At 45.3% G+C, this 21,597-nt stretch overlaps 1 pseudogene across 1 annotated transcript; it reads right to left on the bottom strand.

The window, feature by feature from the left end:
* Window positions 1-833: 833 nt before the first annotated feature.
* LOC145518983 (CUB and sushi domain-containing protein 1-like) lies at window positions 834-21,044 on the bottom strand (annotated as a pseudogene). The gene is made up of 10 exons (XR_014063486.1): window positions 21,041-21,044; window positions 20,218-20,304; window positions 18,031-18,204; window positions 17,112-17,294; window positions 11,537-11,701; window positions 10,642-10,813; window positions 8,134-8,306; window positions 5,797-7,677; window positions 3,775-3,886; window positions 834-1,439 (listed from the first exon to the last, which is right to left on the bottom strand). The product of XR_014063486.1 is annotated as a CUB and sushi domain-containing protein 1-like (transcript).
* Window positions 21,045-21,597: the final 553 nt, after the last annotated feature.

Raw genomic sequence — 21,597 nt, 5'->3', positions numbered from 1 at the left:
TTTAATCCATTTGCGTTTACTTTGTGTATGGTGTTAGAAAATGTTCTAGTTTCATTCTTTTATAGATGGTTGACCAGTTTTCCCAGCATCACTTGTTAAAGAGGTTATTTTTTCTCCATTGTATATTTTTGCCTCATTTGTCAAAGATAAGGTGTCCATGGGTGTGTGGATTTATCTCTGGGCTTTCTATTTTGTTCCATTGATCTGTATTTCTGTCTTTGTGCCAGTACCATGCTGTGTTGATGACCATAGCTTTGTAGTGTAGTCTGAAGTAAGGCAAGTTGATTCCTCCAGTTCCATTCTTCTTTCTCAAGATTGCTTTGACTCTTCGAAGTTTTTTGTATTTCCATACAAATTGTGAAATTATTTGTTCTAGTTCTGTGAAAAATACTATTGGTAGCTTGATAGGGATTGCATTGAATCTATAGATTGCTTTGGGTAGTATACTCATTTTCACTAAATTGATTCATCTGATCCATGAGCATGGTATATTTCTCCATCTATTTGTGGCATCTTTGATTTCTTTCATCAGTGTTTTATAGTTTTCTATATATAGGTCTTTTGTTTCCTTAGGTAAATTTAATCCTAACTATTTTATCCTTTTCGTTGCAATGGCGAATGGGATTGTTTCCTTAATTTCTGTTTCTGTTTTCTCATTGTTAGTGTATAGGAATGCAAGGGACTTCTGTGGATTAAATTTATATCCTGCAACTTTACTATATTCACTGATTAGCTCTAGTAATTTCTGGTCTTGTCTTTAGGTTTTCTATGTAGAGGATCATGTCATCAGCAAACAGTGGGAGTTTTAATCCTTCTTTTCCAACATGGGTTCCTTTTATTTCTTTTTCTTCTCATATTGCTGTGGCTAGAATTTCTAAAACTATGTTGAATAGTAGTGGTGAGAGTGGGCACCCTTGTCTTGTTCCTGATTTTAGAGAAAATGCTTTCAGTTTTTTGCCATTGAGGATAATCTTTGCTGTGGATTTATCATAGATGGCTTTTATTGTGTTGAGGTGTGTTCCTCATATGCCTGCTTTCTGGAGAGTTTTTATCATTAATGAGTGTTGAATTTTGTCAAAGGCTTTCTTTGCATCTACTGAGATAATCTTATGGATTTTATCTTTCAATTTGTTAATATGGTGTATCACATTGATTGATTTGCAAATATTGAAGAATCCTTGCATCCCTGGGAGAAAACCCACTTGGTCATGATGTATGATCTTTTTAATATGTTGTTGGATTCTGTTTCCTAGAATTTTGGCTCAGATCCACCCGTGAGGAGGAATCCCAGATGGCAGGTGTACACCAAGGTATAGCTAAAGGTGGGGAGGTCGATGGCTGTCACGTCTGCATGGGCTGGTGTTTCAGACTGGCGGCAAGCATGAGTGGAAATGGGATTTAGTCCATTAGTAAGTCCATTGGAGTCTAAGCATGTGTGTCTAAGGAAATACAGAGAAAAGAGATGGAAATGGCTATAAAGTTAGTTTACCATTTGAAATTGAGAATACAGGAACTTTACAGATCACTGACATTCTGGTCTCTGCAGCTTACAGCACAGCAGAGTCTTGGTGTTGCCAGGTCTCTTTCTCTCCTCCTCCTCTGTCTCTATCTGTCTATCATCTATTTATCATCTGTCTATCTATCTAGTCTCCTTCTTTGCATACACGTGTATATGTAATTATGTTATATAAATTTAGAAATCATAGCTTTAAAATAAACACATCTGACATACTGTTAAGATAAATGGGGCCTCCCTGGTGGCTCAGGTGATAAACAGTCTGCTTGCAATGCAGGAGACCCGGGTTCGATCTCTGGGTCAGGAGGATCCCCTGGAGAAGGGAATGGCTACTCACTCCAGTATTCTTGCCTAGAGAATTCCATGGACAGAGGAGCCTGGTGGGCTACAGTCCACGGGGTCGCAAAGAGTCAGACACGACTGAGCAACTAACACTAAGATAAATAATATGTTAAATTTCCTTAAAAGAGCAGTCCTTTAAACCAAACACAGACAGATTAATGTGTATTTTAAAACATGCTTTGATTTTTGTCCAGTGGCAACTAGAAAATTTACTGCTCAGTTAAATGAATAATTAATTTTGGTCAAAATCTGCTGTGTGTTTAGAAAGTTAATTGAAATATAGATTCTTATTTCCTTTAAAAATATCATTTAGGAGTAAACAAGGTTGTAATTGTTTTTGTTGTTTAGTTGCTAAGTTGTGTCTGACTCTTGTGACCTCATGGACTGTAGCCTGCCAGGCTCCTCTGTCCATGGGATTTTCCAGGCAAGAATACTGGAGTGGGTTTCCATTTCGTTCCACAGGAGTTCTTCCCACCCTGGGATGGAACCTGCCTCTCCTGCATTGGCAGCCACATTCTTTACTGCTGAGCCACCAGGAAATCCCCAAGGTTGTAATGTGCTGTGCTGTGTGTGTGCTGTGCTAAACTGCTTCAGTAGTGTCCAACTCTTTGGGACCCTGTGGAATGTAGCCCGACAGACTCTTCTGTTCGTGAGATTCTCCAGGCAAGAATACTGGAGTGGGTTGCCATGCCCTCCTCCCAGGGATCTTCCTGACCCAGTGATCAAACCCACGTCACTTACTTATGTCTCCTGCATTGGCAGGTGGGTTCTTTACCACTAGTGCCCCCTGGGAAGCCCCAGGCTTGATCTCAAATAACTTATCATTCTTTATAAAGTGCACATTTATGTCTCAAATATAGGACTTGGCCAAGTATTATAAAACAAGTTTATATGTTTAACATCACTAATGCAATCTTTTTAAGTATTGTAATATTTTTCACTTTGACATAATTTCAAGGTGGTGGTAGTTTAGTCACTAGGTTGACTCTTGCAACCCCATAGACTGCAGCCTGCCAGGCTCCTCTGTCCATGGGATTTCCCAGGCAAGAATCCTGGAGGCATTTACATTTCCTTCTCCAAATTTTCAAAGTAACGAAGACCTAATGTTAGCAAGCGCCACACACAGACACACACACCTATGGGTATATACATACATATACATGCATGTATGTGTGATATCTCTGTATAATATTCACATAGAGAATTCATGTAGAGATTTAGAATAGAGATGACAGCTTTGAAATAAATACTGATACATAAATACAAAAAGTTCACAACTTACATACTCAGAAGATTTTTGTATATAGCTAACCTAGTAAGAGTTAGATACTGCGTTGCCCTAGATTGGTAGAGGCTGAAAGGCTGATTACTAATCATTACATTTCTCCTAATTCTAATGATTAAATCACAAAACAAAACTTGGTCCTAAGTATTTGAATTATCAATTCATATAGACTCCAAAAAGAACAGTTCAAACACCTGTATTAATGCCCTGACGTGATCATTAGTGATCCTCCTAGGGGAGCAGTACATGCAGGTTCTCTCAGTGATGGTAACTGCAGTGGTCTTCACTGGTCTTTGGTTTGGGACAGTTTTTCAGGCTTTGGGGCCTGGGTATCACCGGAGGTGCCTGGGGACTACAGACTGGTGTCCCCCTGCTCCTCTGCACCCCGCCCGCTCCTGGCCCCCAGAGCCTCAGACACTGCAGGTGTGCGCAGGGTGGGACTCGAGATTCGAACTTCAGCCAAACTCTGGGTGCTGCTGCTGCTGCTGGTTCTAGGGAACCAGACTCTGAGAAATGGGTTTAGGGAATGGAAAGCAGATAAAAATAAGCCCCCCATTGTTCCTCAGGAAGGTGAATTCTTCCAGCGGCTGGAGAGTGGCCAGGCCCTGCCCTTGCACAGGGTCACACTTACGGATGCACTCTGTCTGGATGCCGCTCCACGTCAGGTTCGCCAGGCAAGTTCAAGTTGTAGAGCCTTGAACATGGTAACCTTTTCGGCACCAGAAAAACACCATGCTTCCAACCTGGAGGGGAAAGCCAGCACCAAGCTCAGAGCTGACATGGACACACTCGCACTGGAAAGCACGCTCCAGGGTCAGGTCTGAGTAAACGTGTACATGTAAGATGTGGGTTAAAATGTTAGACACAGTGTTCTTGTTGTTTAGTTGCTCAGTTGTGTCCAGCTGTTTTGTGACCCCATGGACTGTAGCCTGCCAGGCTCCTCTGTCCAAGGTATTTCTCAGACAAGAATAATGGATTAAGCTGCCATTTCCTTCTCCAGGGGATTTTTCCAACTGAGGGATCAGACCCACATCTCCTGCTTGGCTGTGTTAGACACAGTACAGGTTGTTCAATGGATCGTGTGAGGTCTTAGATATGGTGACTCGTGATTATTTAGAAGCAGTTTATTTGGGTAACAAAAATATATCTTTTCCCTTTAATTTTAGCCTTATTTCTCTTTAGTTTGTGATAATTTTCTTTTCCTTTTCTGTTTTTTCCCCTCTGTGAGTCCTATTCTGGGCTTCCCAGGTGGCTCGGCAGTAAAGAGTCCACCTGCCAATGCAGGAGACCTGGGTTCGATCCCTGGGAGGCGAAGATCCCCTAGAGGAGGAAATGGCAACCCACTCCAGTATTCTTGCCTGGAGAATCCGCAAGGACAGAGAAGCCTGGTGGGCTACAGTCCCTAGGGTCGCAAAAGAGTCAGACGTGACTTTGAGACTAAACAAGTCCTATTCTAAGCAATTAGTATCTGTTAGCAAGTTATTTTAGCACTTGTGGGAACTGGCCTGGAGACTGATAAGGACTCTATCACAGAATCCTCCAGAACTATTCTTCTAATGGCCTCAGTCATCTCTTTAAAAGATGGCATCTGGGTTTTTAAATGATTAGTGAATCTTGCCTTGGGTCCAACCTATTATCCGGGATAGTGTAACTACTCTGTCATTAGGGGAGCGCTGGGCTCACCCCGCCCGATTAGCTTCTCTCAGCAGATCACAGGACTGCGTCACTGAGAGCAGTCGTCATGCAGGTTCACTTACTGCAGGTCACAGGCCACATGCAGGCAGGTCAGGGGGCACGGAAACCAGGGGTGACCACAGCTTGGGCTTCCCACGGTGAGTTAGAACAACGCCCACAGCTTGTATTTTCGGGTATTGCAATATGTTCAGCATAGGCCAGAAAACGTTAGCTGAAGCTGTAAGGTCACACACAGGACCCTACATAAAATGCGCTAGATTTACCCTTGGGGACCTGTGAGGCTGTCCTTGCAGAGTGAGCCAAGGCTGTCAGGAAGGAGCCAGTGTGGCATCAGGGCAATCCAATGAGGACAGTTTCAGGAAAAAGAAGGAGAAGTGGCTGAAGAAAAGAGACTTTTATTCTCAATGAATGGGAGCAGTAACTTGAAAGCAGTGTGTATATTTAGCTCTGGCTTTCAGAGCCACTTGATCAGAGAACCTGAAGTCACTCAATTACTCAAGATGGTTGAAATATTTTATTTCAAGCATCTTTACTTTCCATTTTTAGGTATTTCTCTGATATTTGTGTTAATGTAAGTGTTAATGTACTTTGAAGGCATTTTCTTCTGTTTTTGTCTCTGGAATTTAATGTTATTCACATATTCTATCTGGTCACCAAGTGGGGTCTTCTTATGTGAATCGGTGGCAAATCACCCTGATTTGAGATTTGCTGTGTCAATTCAGCAGACAGAAAGAAATATGCATGCTTTCAAACAGAAATTCATATACCAATTAATTCTGTGTGAATAACATACAGTTGTCTCAGTTCTAACAGTTAAAATAATAAGCAGAAATCCTCTCTGAATGGACTATATTTGGGCAAATGTAACATGAATCGGATATGCTACATAAACACATGTATATTTAAATATCAATTACATTTTAAAACAGAGAAAAACAGTAAAATAAAAATGGAATACCTCATATCCTCTTGAGGTATTCTGTATTCCAAACTGTGGAGTACCAGGGTCTGGGCAGGTGTTCTGAGCAGGATCTGAAACTCACAATTAAAAAATCAGACAGAACCATATATGGTTATTACAGGAATTCTAATATTTTTACTAAAAGGCCTTTCAGAATTCAGAAAATTGTGTTTTGACAAGTGGGCAAAATGTTTTGCAAGAAAGTTAAAAATTAAATTGCTACTTTCATCTTTTTTATGACTTCTTTAGATGTTAATCTTTAGTGCTTTATCAGACTCTAAATTGCTCTGAATATTATTTTCTACGTCAGAAGAAGCACATTCTTTTCCATTCTCTGGTTTAATTTTTCTCTACTGACATACTGTATTGGTTGGTTAATGATATATGGTCTTCAATAGTTACCTATTATGACCTTTTATTTTTGTATTGATTTAATTAATCGCCATCTCATTTGGTCATCTGTTATTCTAAATGTCTTAAGCTAATTTTCCTAAGATTCCAAAATGGGGAATATACTTAATGCTTCAAAAGAAAAGCATATGGTAGACCAACAGTGATAGTTTTCTAAAAACTGGCAGTACGATCAATGAGTGGCTTCAGTATGTCAGCTCTCCAGCTGCTGATGGGAAAACAAAATAGATAACTTCGAAAAAGTGTTTAAGAGAAACTAACCTATTGGGGGGAAGGGAAAAAAACATTTTTTTTTTTTTAGTTTTTCAGAAATAGCTAAAGTAAAGAAATAGTTTTAGCCCAATGGCAGTAAATTTTAATTAGAAAAAGCAGTGTTTCAATGAAATTATTTTTGACACTGCATTTTTAAGTAGATATTATTTACTTCCTTAGAAAACAGCCAGGGATAGAAGTCATTCCCTGCTTGCTGCGTGTGTGCAGAAGGCTGTCTCACGCTCGGGGAAGCAGGGTGCGCGGAGCGGCGGGCCATCACTCACTCATGTCTACAGGGCGAGGTGGAGGGAGGCTGGGCGTGAAGCAGGGAGAGTTCTGGTTCCTGTGTCACTGATACAGTGACTGTCGACCAGTATAATTTCTACCTGAACCCTTCCTATGAGACAGAGATTTGGTCTAAAAACGAGGGGTTTAGGTCGTGTAGAGAATCTCTTTTAACTTGTAAGTTTCACTTTGTGTTGGAAGGTCAACAGAGCACGCGTGACCCTGTAGCCTTTCAGCCGCGGCTGACAGAGCAGGTGGTTTACTGGGGGGCAGGGGTGGGCTGGGGGAGAGGGTGTCAGACACTGAAGTGGGGGGGCCCTTCTGGTGCCACGGCAACAATAAGATCTTCAGCAAACTGGTCCTTCCCCTGAAGATCGCGGTTGTCAGCTGACATGGGCAGAGAGGGGGCTGCCAGAGTAAGAGAGTCTAGGAGCTGTCTTTAAATGACTTGTCACGTGAACTCCAAACTCCATGGCAGGATTTAAGAGGCTACCATCAGCCTGGCTGGTCAGCACCTGCACAGAGCATCTCCCAGAAGAGCATCACCTGTGCCCCCCAAAACACTCCAGCTTTAGGATGAAATGCCCCGTCCCCACCCCCAGGAGAGCATCACCTGTGCGCCCACAAATGCTCCAGCTTTAGGATGAAATGCCCTCTCCCCACCCCCAGGAGAGCATCACCTGTGCGCCCACAAACGCTCCAGCTTTAGGCTGAAACGCCCCCTCCCCACCCCCAGGGCGGTCTTGCCATGGTTACCGATGCAGGTGGGCTGGACGCCACTCCAGGTGCCATCTGCCTGGCAGACTCTCCAGGACGACCCCCCCAGGAGGAAAGGGGACTTGCAGTGGAAGAAGACTTCAGATCTGTAGGTGAAGCTCTTGCTGCTGAGGCACCCCTCGGCAGGGGTGCCGGGGTCCCCACAGAACACAGCTAGAGAAGACAACCAGGAGGTCAGTGCACAGTCTGTGCCCCTGGGTCAGGTGAGTCTGTTCAACTTGTCTAACTACTTTCCATTAAATCCCTCCGTTAAGCCCCGGAAGGCTCAGTGGGTAAAGAATCAGCCTGCAATGCAGGAGACATAGGTTCGATCCCTGGGTAGGGAAGATCCCCTGGAGAAGGAAATGGCAACCCACTCCAGTCTTCTCACCTGGAGAACCCCATGGACAGAGGATCCTAGAGGGCTATAGTCCAGTGGGTCACCAAGCACATACACACATTAAATCCTTAGGAATCAGGGATGAAGGAAAGGATGGAATCTGCCCTTGGGCAGCGTGTCTCAAACGTGGACTCTAACCTATTGCTCCCTGGCTGCAAGTCCCGCAGGCTCTCCTCCTCAGACCGCAGCCCGCGGTTTGTCTGCCATGGTTTGTGCTCCCGAGGACTTACGCAGGCACTGGGGGACCTCGCCTTTCCAGACTCCCTGGCCTTTGCAGGAGAGGATGGCGGGCTGGGAGAGCTGGAAGCTGTGCGCGCAGCTGTAGCTGATGCTGGCACCCCAGAGGAAGTCCGTTCTTCCACCTTCCCGTCCTAGACCGGAGGCGGCTGGCCACAGGTGACGGCTGTCAGAGAACAAACAGGATTCAACATTCCAGAGTTTCCACCACAACACAACACTCCAAGGCCTCACATTTTAATTTCACCCATGTTGCAAAAGACATCTACAAGGGGCTGAATTTTTTAATAGACAAATTACTGAAGAAGACAGTAAATCAAAATAATAAACTTTTCTCCAATATTTCCTCATTAATTTAGATCAAGTCTACAAAAGCAAAGCAAAGTCAAAACATATCCCACCATAAAAGAAGGTGGAGTAAACAAGACAGTCTCAGTCTATAAGACAAGAGAGAAAGCCTGTTGTTCCACTGACATGTTCTTATGATGGTTACCAGAGGCAAATTCAGTCAGAAGCATGGTCCTCTGACATGAGTACAGATATTTGAATTTATATAAACAGATGGTAAGAATTTCTTTATCTGTACTTTTTTCTTTATATAAAAGAAAGAAGTGAAAGTCATGAAAGTGAAAGTGAAGTCGCTCAGTCGTGTTGGACTCTTTGCGACCCCATGGACTGTAGCCTACCAGGCTCCTCCATCCATGGGATTTTCCAGGCAAGAGTACTGGAGTGGGATGCCATTTCCTTCTCCAGAGTCTTTATATAAAGATAGCATATAGTTTCCAAAAGACACAGGCTGCTGATCCACTTGCTGAAGAATCAAGCACTGACACGTGTGTGGTGAGAGAAGACCCTGTAAGAAACCACTTTGCCAGGGTTTTGTCGCTTCCAGGGGCTTTGAGGGAGAACACTCTTCCCCGGAGTGACTCGCCCGCTGGTGCTGCCGTCTGCCTGGCCCACTCCAGCCATCATTCTGCGCCGCCTGGTCTAAGCTCCCTGAAGACCCAAGAGCTCTGAGACTTCACCCTGGAGGAGGTTTGCTGCTGACAGTCTGTGCGCGGAAGGCGGCGAGAGAGGAGACTCAGCCGTATTTCCTCACCGGCACTTTCTCACGGGTGCTCACACCTTCTCACGTGAGACAGACACACAGACACACCCACATGTGCTCGCCCGGAAGCTGGAGATGGGCCCTCCTCTCGCCATCCACCTTCTCCCCATCTGTCCACTCATTCAGCAAAGGTTTCTGCAGAAGCCCTAAGTGAAGACTGGGGGACAGTCTAGACAGGTGGACGTCAGGCTCCAAGGCCCCCAGGTGGGAACGGCGATGAGTGACGTGGCTCCAGGGAGGAGCGGACAGGGTGGGCAGCAGGAGAAGACAGAGGTCTCATCCGCGAGGGCCTGGCTGGCTGTGGAAGGATTGTTAATCCAACAGACACTAAACAGAGGACAAGATCTACACAAATGTATCTGAAGTCCAGAGATCAGACATTCTAGGGACAAGCACGTGGACACGCTCCCTGGACTACAATGCTCCTAACAGGATAGTGTGAGCTGCATTCAACACCCTCTTAGCACCTGCCACAGAGCTGCATGGTGTTAATAACTGCCGCTGGAAAGAAGGACACAGACAGGGCTCCTCACCCTCTGATGGGAGGAAACCAGGATGCGCCAAAACCGCCCAGGCCAGAAGGGGGTAACCAGGGCCCTCGGGTGCGGGGTCTCTGACCTCACAGCAGGCTGTCCACACAGGACGCACCTTCCTCCTGAGGTTTCCTGCTGCTCCAGCTCGCAGCTCTTCCCCTACCCCGTCTAAGGACAATAAGATGCCACTTTCTCCTGTGTGGCCACTGCCGGCCTCCACGCCCTCTCCTGCCCCTCCGGTCCAGCCGAGAAGGCCCGCTGCTCTGTCTGGAGTTGGTGGAGACGCTCACCCTGCAAATCATTCCTGGATCAGCGGTCCGCCAGCCCCCCTGCTTCCCCCAGACGCCTTCCACCTGCTCACTCTCTCCCTGGAAAGTCCATCGGCCAAGTCGGGAACCTCCTCGTGGTGGAGGAGAGCGTCGTTAGTCTCAGCGCCCAAGGCCCACCAGGTATCAGGACACTGGCCATCTCTGCCACTGTTCTGCCCTGTCTGATGATCGGTGCTGACCCACCTCGCCAACCCCATGATGACGGCCGCAGACTCGACACAGCCACGCATACCAAGACAGCAGAGCTGAGTTCACAGCACAGACTCCAGAGTCGCCCCTGAAGCCCGGTGCCTCCAAGACCGGACCCGCGACCCTGAGAATTGACTACAGCTCTCTCTGAGTCAGTCTCCGGGCTATAAAACCAAGATTAAGGTAGTAAGAAAAGAGAGTGATTTAATATTTGCAAATGAGTTTACAGGAATGCTGAGCACATAGAAGGTCTACACGGATGCTTGCAAACTGATGTAAAACGTTAACTCAATAAAGACTCTCCACATGTGAGTGATGCACAAGAGAAGCCCCGACACTCACCTTTGCAGATCGGTTTGCTGTGATTCCAGGTACTGTCCTTGGTGCAGCGGATGGTGGGGGACGTGGCGGGCTCCATGGGGGTTGCACTGGTAGCTGACCATGTTGTTGAAGGTGAAATCGGTCCCGAACTGGATGCTGTTAGCCAGGGTCCCTGGGTTTCCACAGCTGATGACTAATCAGCAGAGAACAGACAAACAGGGAGACACAGTATCATCACGGGATGACTTATTCCTGGTTTCTGTTTAAGTGCTTCTCCTTAAGCTGCTCTTCAGAGCGATGACACTGTGGCTGAGCACAGCAATGCCAGCCTATCTCTGGGGGACAGTTTCGCTGGCCGGCAGTCAGGAGGCTGCATGTTTGGAACCGCTTATTTCTACTCCACAGATAGTTGTCTGTGTGGATGACAGCTGTCATCCGCATTCTGTCCTTAACTAGATGTCGTGAGGGGTCACCCCACAAGGTCAAGGACAGAGACACAGGCTAAGATCAGAGAACCAGGTTCCTGCACCATTTCCCTTCAGACTAACTGGTCTACAGAGAGAATGAACCTTGCCTTTTCTGAAGTAAGTTTTATAGTAGCCAACCCAACCAGCCAGGCAGAGCATTTTTAGCCATGTAAGTGAGAAAGTGAAGAAAAATCTAAAAGTGCTCAGAAAGTGGTCATATTATCAAACATGCATATGATATAATCCTTTTTCCCCTAGTGATTAAAAAATCAGTACAACCCTCTGTTAAATCAACTCCTTTTTCTCAGTCAAGCATGAGTCTCTGTGAGGACCCAGATTTGGCCAGGATGGAGGCCACTCACACGTGCAGTCGGTCCAGTTCCCATTGGCGGTGCAGTGGCGAGTGTCTCTGTGAGGACCCAGATTTGGCCAGGATGGAGGCCACTCACACGTGCAGTCGGTCCAGTTCCCATTGGCGGTGCAGTGGCGAGTGGTCAGCCCTGAGGTCCTGTAGCCATCCCAGCAGGCGTAGACCACCGAGCTGGAGAACAGCACGCCATCGCTGCTGACGATCCTGCCATGGGTGGGCGTCCCTGGGTTCCCACAGGACACAGCTGTGGGGAGACAGAACTGGAGGGAGAGACCTGTTACCACATTATAAACTCGAGAGGTCGAGGGCCATCTGCGTAACAGACCTCAGATTTATTTAAAAAATCATCAGAAGGACACTGTGGTCCTCCCCCAACCCCCACATCCTCTGCCTGTCTTTTGTCGGTAGAAAAACTTGAGCCAAACGAGTTGGGCTTGTTTGAATTAAACCTGAGTTTAATCACAGAAGTGAGAAAATGCAGAAGCAAAGAAAGCAGTCCAACAAGACAAAATAAAAACAGTTTAGTTATTAAGTCTAGGACCTTTAACAGTCCCTCCTCCAGGGCTGTAGACAAAATCGTGAGCCGTGTCCTGTGCGCTCTCTTGTAGACACTGAAACCCCACCAGGTGGCGTTCACTACGTGATGCCCGGACTGTGGCCCTGACACCGGCTGCCACCAGTCTGAGAGCTGGCCTCAAGGACGTGGGGACAACCAGTCCTGGAACTGAAGACTGACTGAACTTAGACAACCAAGTGCCGCTGATCAGCCCACTGATGCCCACCCTGGAGACGACCATCAGAGCTGTCTGTGCTGTTTCCGCCTGCAGCCCCTCCTCCTGTCTGCCAAAGCTCTGCATCAGCGCTCAGTCGTGTCTGACTCTTTGCAAGCCCATGGACGGTGGCCTGCCAGGCTCTCTCTGTCCACGGGACTTTCCAGGGAAAACTACTGTAGTGGATTGCCATTCCCTACCCTAGGGGATCTTCTCCACCCAAGGATAAAACCTGAGTCTCTTTTGTCTCCTGCATTGGCAGGCAGATCTTTAACACTAGTGCCACTTGGGAAGCCCACAAAAACTAGCCCCCGACTGGCTTTGGAATGGCCGCACCTTAAATCTCTCCAGATGACCCCGATGTCACATACAGGCATGAAGACTTCAGGATGGGCAGCGTAGCAGGTCTGCCCTCTGAGTATCTGTCAGGTACATCCTTTCCTCAGCAAACAAGGAAACTCAGCAGCTGCTGGGTGTGTGTCAATGTGATGATCTCAATCCTTTACAGGTTTTTTGTCTTTTTTCATGGAACCTATTTACCATAAAGATGGTTATTTTTCCTCCTTAATCCTCCCACAATAAGGCACAATAGACAGACATACAAAGAATGTGAATTCTCATACCAACAATGTATCATGAGTCCCTTTTCTGAGAATGATCAAAATATTTGACATACTCTGACCTATTTAGTTGTTCCACTTTCAAACTTAGCCTATGAACAAATCCACACTCTTCTTAAAAACATGGAAGAAAATAGGTTGCAAAATAAAAGCCACTATAATAGAAGTTTATGAATTCCCTATCATATTATGTTTAAAAATGCACATACTCTCAGATTGGACTAGATCTTCTTTGACAAATAAAAAGTATACATGTTGGTGCTTTTATGCCTGTGCCTATGCTTCCCTGGTAGCTCAGACAGTAAAGAGTCCACCTGTAATGCAGGAGACCTGGTTTAGATCCCTGGGTTGGGAAAATTCTCTGGAGAAGGAAATGGCAGTCCAGTCCAGTATTCTTGCCTGGAGAATCCCATGGACAGAGGAAGCTAGCAGGCTGCACAGTTCCTGGGGTCGCAAAGAGTCAGACACAACTGAGCAATTAACACTTTCACTTTCACTTTTCTACGTGGGCTCTAACTAATCAGTTACAACCTTCTTCCCCGATGAGTCTTGGTTTGGACTTACAATCCCTTCTAACACAGACCGTTCAGTGGTTTCTTGGTTGATATCTGACATGAGATATATTTACCAATCCTGAGGCAGACGATACCTAACATCCTCTAAAGTTAGAGTCTTTTGACGGCTGTGACATAAATTAAAATTTCACTTAGCAAAAATCCAACACTGTTCAAGAACATTACTCCATTCCACAAACACTGATCCATTGCTTCCTATGCACAGTTATTGTTCATGAGTATGGGTGCAAACCTGACACAGCAAAGAATTACACTGATCTAACTTGTAAGAAAGGAGACTCATGTCACTATATATTATTCCAGTCATAACTGCTGTTAAAATCTACACAGCAATTTTCAAAAGTGACCTGTGAAGGACTAATGCTGAAATAAAGCAGGTGACTGTTGAAACATATTCAACTTAATTTACAGACAACTATGTCAGTAAAGAAATGTCCATCATAATAATGACACCCTAATGTTTATAAAGTCCCCTCTAATATTGTATTTGATATAGTCAAATTAATGGTTAATTTTTTTTTCCTGACAGGGATGCTTTCACTGATGATCATGCCTATGAAAGTGTAGATTAGAAACGGGGTCAGCATATCTGTTTTTATATCAAGGTCCTGAGGTTTCAAGGCATACAAAGACTGACACTTAAGCAAAATGAGAGACAACATTTAAGGATGATAGAGCGAAAACAAGATATTTTGAAAATTACAAGTTAAAATTTCTTTTTAAATACATCTTTTTAAAAGTACATTTAGTTAATGTGCCTCCTTTTCGTAAAAGATGAGTGCCTTTTACTCAATTTGTAATAAAATAGCATCATGCTGCTGCTGCTGCTGCTGCTGCTAAGTCGCTTCAGTCGTGTCCAACTCTGTGCAACCCCATAGCTCACCAGGCTCCTCCATCCCTGGGATTCTTCAGGCAAGAACACTGGAGTGGGTTGCCATTTCCTTCTCCAGTGCATTAAAGTGAAAAGTGAAAGTGAAGTCGCTCAGTCATACTTATTCCAAACACACATTATTGTTTACTGGTGTCAATACTGCTCACTTAGCGTTGCTGTATTAGGATGAATGCTGTTAAACAGAGTTAGTCGTAGGTTTGAATCTCTGCTCGTACAAGTTAAATCAATGTGAGGGATCAGTTCGAGTTCTCAACATGTAGTGTCTTCACTATAAAATGGATAAAAAAGATAATTGTTCCCTGTTGTAAGATTACACGTGTGCATGCATGCTCAGTCACGTCTGACCCTTTGTGACCTCATGGACTGGAGCCTGCCAGGTTCCTCTGTCTGTGGGGTTCTCCAGGCAAGAATACTGGAGTGGATTGCTGTTTCCTCCTCCAGGAGATCTTCCCAACCTAGGGACTGAAACCACATCTGCATCTCCTGCATTGGCAGGTGGATTCTTTACCACTAAGCCACCTGGGAAGCCATACTAAGTGCAAAATGCCACCATCTTGCATAGACATAGTCATATTAGTATTTTTCTTTTCATTATCATCACTTTAATCACATGTCCATTACCTGAATAAAGGTCAACTTTATCATGATCTCCTGGGAAAGAGGATTAGGAGTTATCCCAAAGATGTAGTTACATTTACACAACCTGGTAAGATATATCCATTTGAAAAGCTGAGTCAGTGAGCCTGTACAGTGAGCCTGTACTTCAGAGACTCATATAATAACCACCTATTAACAAAAACACATCCCTGGTACATCCCACACATCCCTGTGGATGAGAAGTATCAACTTCCAGACGACACTCCCTCACACATTACTGAAGACCAGGAAAGGGTCCATCAGTGGAGCTTTTTGTTTGTTTTTTTATTAAGGTAGCTTTGCTGAAATTGACATTGAGATTTTCAAAGACTAGATCTTAACAAAAGAAAACATGATTTAAAGTGATGAAAATAGTTATCAGAAATTTAAGGTTTTTGACGCTTAAGAATTTTTCAGGTATTTTTCTCTTGTAATTCATGAACCTGTTTTTAAAATTTATTGAAACATCCCATCAGGATCTAATTTTTTTAAATAGATTCAGAGAAGTTAAATTCATTAGGAGGGGCATGACCTTGGTCAAGGGATTGAGTACATAGATCATGGCTAACCTTTGTGGCAATGAAAACTTGCTGATAACCCCACTTTCTACAGAAAATAATATGTGCCCCTGTACATAGATACAGGCCTATAATAGCAAGTAAGAAAAAACAGAAAGCGATAGATTTTCCACAACTTTAAGAGTTGTCAGTGTGTGTGCAGGAGCGGGAAGGGGTTAGTCATATATTCCTAGACATCATTTGTGGTTTTCCTGAGTGTAACTAAACTGTCCCTTACACAACCTCCCATGATTTCTGTGCAATGCAGTTGTGCTTAGTTGCTCAGTAGTGTCCAACGCTCTGGAACCCGATGGACTGTAGCCTGCCAGGCTCCTCTGTCCATGGGGATTCTCCAGGCAAGAAGACTGGAGTGGGTTGCCATGCCCTCTTCCAGGTACAATGCAATTGGAAATAACCAATTTTGTGGAATATCGCATAGTTGAGAAATATTTTCAGCATTGAAACATTTTAGTAACTTCTTTTTGCACACAGATTTTAAGGGAAAAGTTTAAAAGGATTTTACAGGAACCCTCTGAATTTCTGAATTTGTTGCTAAGTCAAGTCCGACTCTTTGCAACTCCATGGACTGTAGCATGCCAGGCTTCCCTGTCCTTCACCATGTCCTGAAGTTTGTTCAAACTCATGTCCATTGAGTCAGTGATGACACCATTTTGATAAACTAAATGCTATTTAAAAAGCACTTTGCATAGTCTGGGATAAGTACATCATGAAGTGGAATCCAATTAAGCTCTCCTAATCAAATAAATGAACTCATTTATGTTTTGTTGGGAAAGAACTCATACATAGTGTGGTACCCCAGCAACAGAGTGAGATTTTTACGGAAAACATGACTTACTCTCAACTGCTTTAGTTTTTTCACTGTTTAAATTTGCAAGAGGGACTTCCCTTGTGGTCCAGTGGCTAAGACTCTGTGATCTCAAAACAAGGGACCCAGGTTTGATTCCTGGTCAGGGAATTAGATCCCACATGCCGCAACTAAGACCCCATACAGTGAAATAAGTTAATTAATTTTAAAAAAAAGGCAAGAAAATAAGACCAGGGCGCTGACAGACTGGAAATAACATGTGAATGAAACATCTTCCAGCAGCAGGGAGCCCGCATCAGGACCTGCCCTGCTCACAGCACCTTCACCTGTGCTCCCACCCCCAGCAGCCCTAACACACTGAGGGCCACACAGAGACGCTCACCAGGCGAGGACAGACAGACACCTCCCTAGACCAGGACACACTGCAGAGCCCCTCGGAGACGCCACCAGGAGCAGACAGACAGACGCCTCCCTAGACCAGGACACACTGCAGGGCCCCTCGGAGACGCCACCAGGAGCAGATAGACAGACGCCTCCCTCAGACCAGGGACTGTCAAGGGGCAAGGGCGGTGTTCTACCTTCTTTTGATCAGTCAGAGTGCCTCCATTTGCCCAATCATGCTTTCTGATGATTCTCTTATATGCTTGGGGGCGGGGATAGATTAATTAACTGTAGAAACAGTGTAAACCTGAGGCTTTGCAGAACGTCACTGGTCATTTCAGAGCGAGCTACCCGGTTCCCACTGGCAGCACTGACTTTCCGGCTGGGACCCACTCACCCTCGCACATGGGCTGCAGTCCGGACCAGGACCCGTTGAGCAGACACGTCTGCTCAGCCGAGCCCCGCAGCTGGTAGCCCATTTCACAGGAGGAGCGGAGGAGGCTCTTGCCCTTAAACTGCTCTCCAAGCCGAGACCCATGGGCTGGGGTCCCCGGATCACCGCAAAATCCAGGGTTATTTCCTGCAGAACACAAACACACGGCAGCAGACGATGCTGTTTAAAACAGGGCTGTTATGTTTAAAGAGAATGAAATTTTCTGTAAATGTGTATTGAACACAGTCACAGTCCTATAACATTCTGGAAATCCTGTGAGAAAGATTTTCTTTATTCCAGCACAAAAGTAGAAGACTCTAAGAAATTGTTTCCGTGTAACTAAAATCAAAATAGCTTATTAAAATATGGTAGTGACAGTAACTGGTATTCTTTGGAAGAAACCAAACACTGGGCACAGTGAGTGCAGGAGCTGCTCCCTGGAGATGTTGGTGCCGATGCCCACAAGGAAGTGGGAGAAGGTGTGTTGGGAATAGAAAGTCAATAAGAGGTGTGGTCCACTGAGTTTTATTATGAAACATTCATGGAAGAATTAAGATGATTTCTTTTCCAAACAGGACCGATGTAATTGTTGACGGTGGAGATAGGAAAGATGTGGAAGAACTGAGAGGAAGCAGAAGGAGAGAAAAGCAAAGGCAAGTGGAGTCAAGGCGAGCAGGCTGCCTGGTCAGGGTGGGGAGGCTCCCGGGGCTCCAGCAGGAGACACCGTGCTGGGACAGGCATGCCTCTAAAGAAAAGAGGAAGCTGAAGATGGGGTGATGTATCCTGGGAGCGTGCTTGGCTGGAATGGGTTAATAAGCACTGTAGAGACGGGCGCCACCAGTCAGCGTTCCGCATGATGGACCACCTGCCCGCGCCAGCCCACCTGTGCAGTGGGGCAGGGCCCCGCTCCAGTGACTGTCCTCCTGGCAGGTCTTGCTGCTGTTGCCCACGAGACTGCGGCTCCCTCGGCACGAGTAGTGGACCACGGCCCCGTATGTGAACAGGTCTCCTGTGAGTATGGCGTTGGCAGGGACCCCAGGGTGTCCACACGATATCACTTAAGAAAGAAAATAATAAGTACATTGTTCCTGTTAAGCTGCTCTGTGTTGGTCACTGTACTTCAGAGACTCATATAATAACCACCTATTAACAAAAACACATCCCTGGTACATCCCACACATCCCTGTGGATGAGAAGTATCAACTTCCAGACGACACTCCCTCACACATTACTGAAGACCAGGAAAGGGTCCATCAGTGGAGCTTTTTGTTTGTTTTTTTATTAAGGTAGCTTTGCTGAAATTGACATTGAGATTTTCAAAAAGAAAGTCATCTACCTAAATTTTTCCATCTGCCCTTGGCTGTATACTAAGTAAGCAGTGTTCATACAAAATGGTAGAGACTAACACAGATCCGCCAAAGCTGTCACCATTATTTCTTCAGTTAGTATGCTTTGCATGGGGACAAAACTCAGTCAAATCTGCTCCCTCTTCCAGATCACGTGTCTAGAGAGACCATTCTAACAATTTTTCCTTGAATAGGTGGCAGTCTAAAATGTCTTTTTTTAAGTATTTTTAAATGGATCTAGGTGCTTTATAATATTATGTTTCTGCTGTGCAACAAAGTGAATCAGCTATATGTATACATATATCCTCTTAATTTTTTTAATTTAATAAAAAATAAAATGTTTAAAAAGTAATAATAAATTACTGATTTATTTTTTCCTCAACTATTCCATTTATTTCTTTATACCAAATGAGGCCCATCATCTGGTCATTATTCCTCAAAAAGGAAAATTCTAGAATCCAGATTACCACAGGATGGTAAAGACTTCTATCTCTCTTTTTGTAAAATCCAAAATTTTTATGGTTAACCATTAAAAAAAAAATTAAACCATGTCCAAACAACTAACTGGACTGCGGGTGCCAGAAATGATCCAAAGGTAGCTGCTTTAACATCCAAGAGAGATTGCATTTGGTCACTGGCAACCGCAGAGTGACACCAACCAGAGAGGCGGGTTTCAGAAAGGCACCGGTGCCCCCTGAGTCACCTTCACCCTCCCTGACACTCTCTCATCCTGGCATCCATTCACTGGAGAACAGGAGTTTATCTGGAGTCCTAAAAGGAAGCTAACTAGTGCTGAACCAGAGACGTGGTTGGTGAATGATCAGTTCCAGGTGAAATAAAAGAGAAAAAAAAAAATCAGTGAACCACACAACATCACAAACAGAAAGGGCGGCCAGCCGCTGCAGAGTCTGTGGTAAAAAAGCGCTCCTCAGAGAGCATGTGTTCCCAAGTTCCCATAACTCCAGCGGTGAATGATAACAGCGGTGGGAACTTGCTGATTCGGGAAACGAGATCAGTGAAAAACAGGTTCCTGGAGGCCTGGGGAACAGGGACATCATCACAACCACTAATGGAAGTCTTGGGGACGCCAGGAAGAGGCTCGGCAAATCTTTGGGGAGAAAATAAAACTAATTCTCTGAAAAATTCCCATGTCTGAAGGCAAAGAAAACCGGAACACATAACATATGCTGAGAAGTGTGACACATTTATAGATGTGTGGGTTTTTTGGCCATATAAGCCTCTACATTTGTTTTTGAAAGGCATCGCTCTCTTTCTCCATAGGAATTAACTGTATTGTTACACTTAGAATTTGACACGGGTTTCCAGGCAGATTCAAAGGGCTTTGAGAGACCTTGACTTGCAGAGAAAAGTCTCCGGCAGTAGTTCACTCTGAAAATGTACCGAAAACACTGTAATCACGAGGGCTAAAATGGACTATCATCTTTTTTCAGTATTTCAATTTATAATGTAATTGTCATTTTCCATTTTCTCTATGCACACAAAATGAATACTAAAAAGATAAGATTTTGATTCTAAGAATTGTTTTGTTTCTGATTGATTTTTAAAGGACCAAGGAGAGTGACTCCCTTCATTTTCAGACTCTGTTTTAAAAAGACACAAGACAATTCTCTTTGAACTCAGGGACAATATGCTATTACAAGGGAAAGAATGTAATAAGGTAGCTACTGGGGTGAAAAAGAAAATGTCCTTGCTCATCTGCATACCGTTGACAATGTTTTCTGGGAAGCCGGAGCCGTGATCTATAATTCTCTCTGCCCAGAGGAGCAGCCCGCTCTTCCTCTTGGTTAAACCTGAGGGTCAGGAGGAAGTGCCAACCAAGATGTGTCGTCTTTATCAGGGTCACCCTGGACTGTCCCAGAAGAGCTGCTAAGACAAATGAGGCCCCCAGAGTGCTCCACGCTTGCGGCCACAGATACCGGGTCCGTAGACGGAGACTCCACATTATAGCCGTTGGCAGTATCTCTGCACCTGGGTCCCCAGGGAGGCAGTGTGTTGCGAGAGGCACAGTCTGGAGGCTGCCGGCACCTGGGTGAACCGAAGGACCCGCCCGCCCACCGGTCTGAAGCAGGAGACGAGCACTGACGAGTGGACACGGGGACGAGGGTCCAGGTGGGGCTGACCGCGTCCCTTGCCCCCCGGGACCAGCTGGTGAGCAGCCTGCACCCCGCACCTTTCTTCCCCTGAAACTAGTCTGAGTTGTATTCGGTGATTTCTGGCCAGTCTTTAAAGATATCATAAAAACTAATATGATTTGTAATGGGGTCAGGTAGAATAAAAAACCAATACCTTTTTGGATACTTAAAAAAAAACACGTTGTGTTGGCAGTGTTCTTTCAGGGCCCTGCGGCATGAGAGCCCAGATGACCCCAGTCACCCAGACGCTTGGGCAGAGAGCGATCCCACAGGCCGTGTGCCATGCAGGTGAGGGCAGAAGATCCCAGCAGGTGGAAGCCCCTCGTGCACTGATACTGATACACGACACTCCACACTCAAACCCCCTGGGGAGGCTCTGGTGCTCGTGACTGACGCATGTTGTTCTCCACTGAGCCTGGGTCTAAGCAGTTCACCACTGCAGAGGGAAGCACATCACACATAGTTTACACGCAGCTCTACAGTTACAGCCCTGGAGGGGAGGATGGCAACCCACTCCAGGGTTCTCAGCTGTGGAATTCCACAGACAGAGGAGCCCGGTGGGCTGCAGTCCATGGGGATGCAAAGAGTCATACATTTATAAATGAAACAGACTGCAGAGAAGGTGAATCCCTCCTCCTGGTTTTGGGAAGTTTGGAAGATGATTGTAGGTAAGGGAGTTAGAGAAGGCGAGGTTCAGAAAAAGAACAAGACCGGCACTTTACAGGAACACATCCCCTTTAAGGAGGCGAGAAGGGGCAGCAGTCAGATTAGTGAGCTGCTGCACCAACCCAAGAAAAGAGTACGTACATGGAGAGGAGGTCCTAAGATGGCGGAGGAGTAGGATGGGGAGACCACTTTCTCCCCCACAAATTCATCAAGAGAACATTTAGACGCCAAGCAAATTCCACAAAACAACTTCTGAATGCTGGCAGAGGACATCAGGCACCCAGA

Source organism: Giraffa tippelskirchi, chromosome 8 (genome assembly GCF_054371585.1).
Source record: "Giraffa tippelskirchi isolate mGirTip1 chromosome 8, T2T-mGirTip1v1.2.pri, whole genome shotgun sequence".
Lineage (NCBI taxonomy): Eukaryota > Metazoa > Chordata > Mammalia > Artiodactyla > Giraffidae > Giraffa > Giraffa tippelskirchi.
The sequence above is the reverse complement of the archived record's forward strand: the minus strand, read 5'-3'. Positions and strand labels throughout refer to the sequence as shown.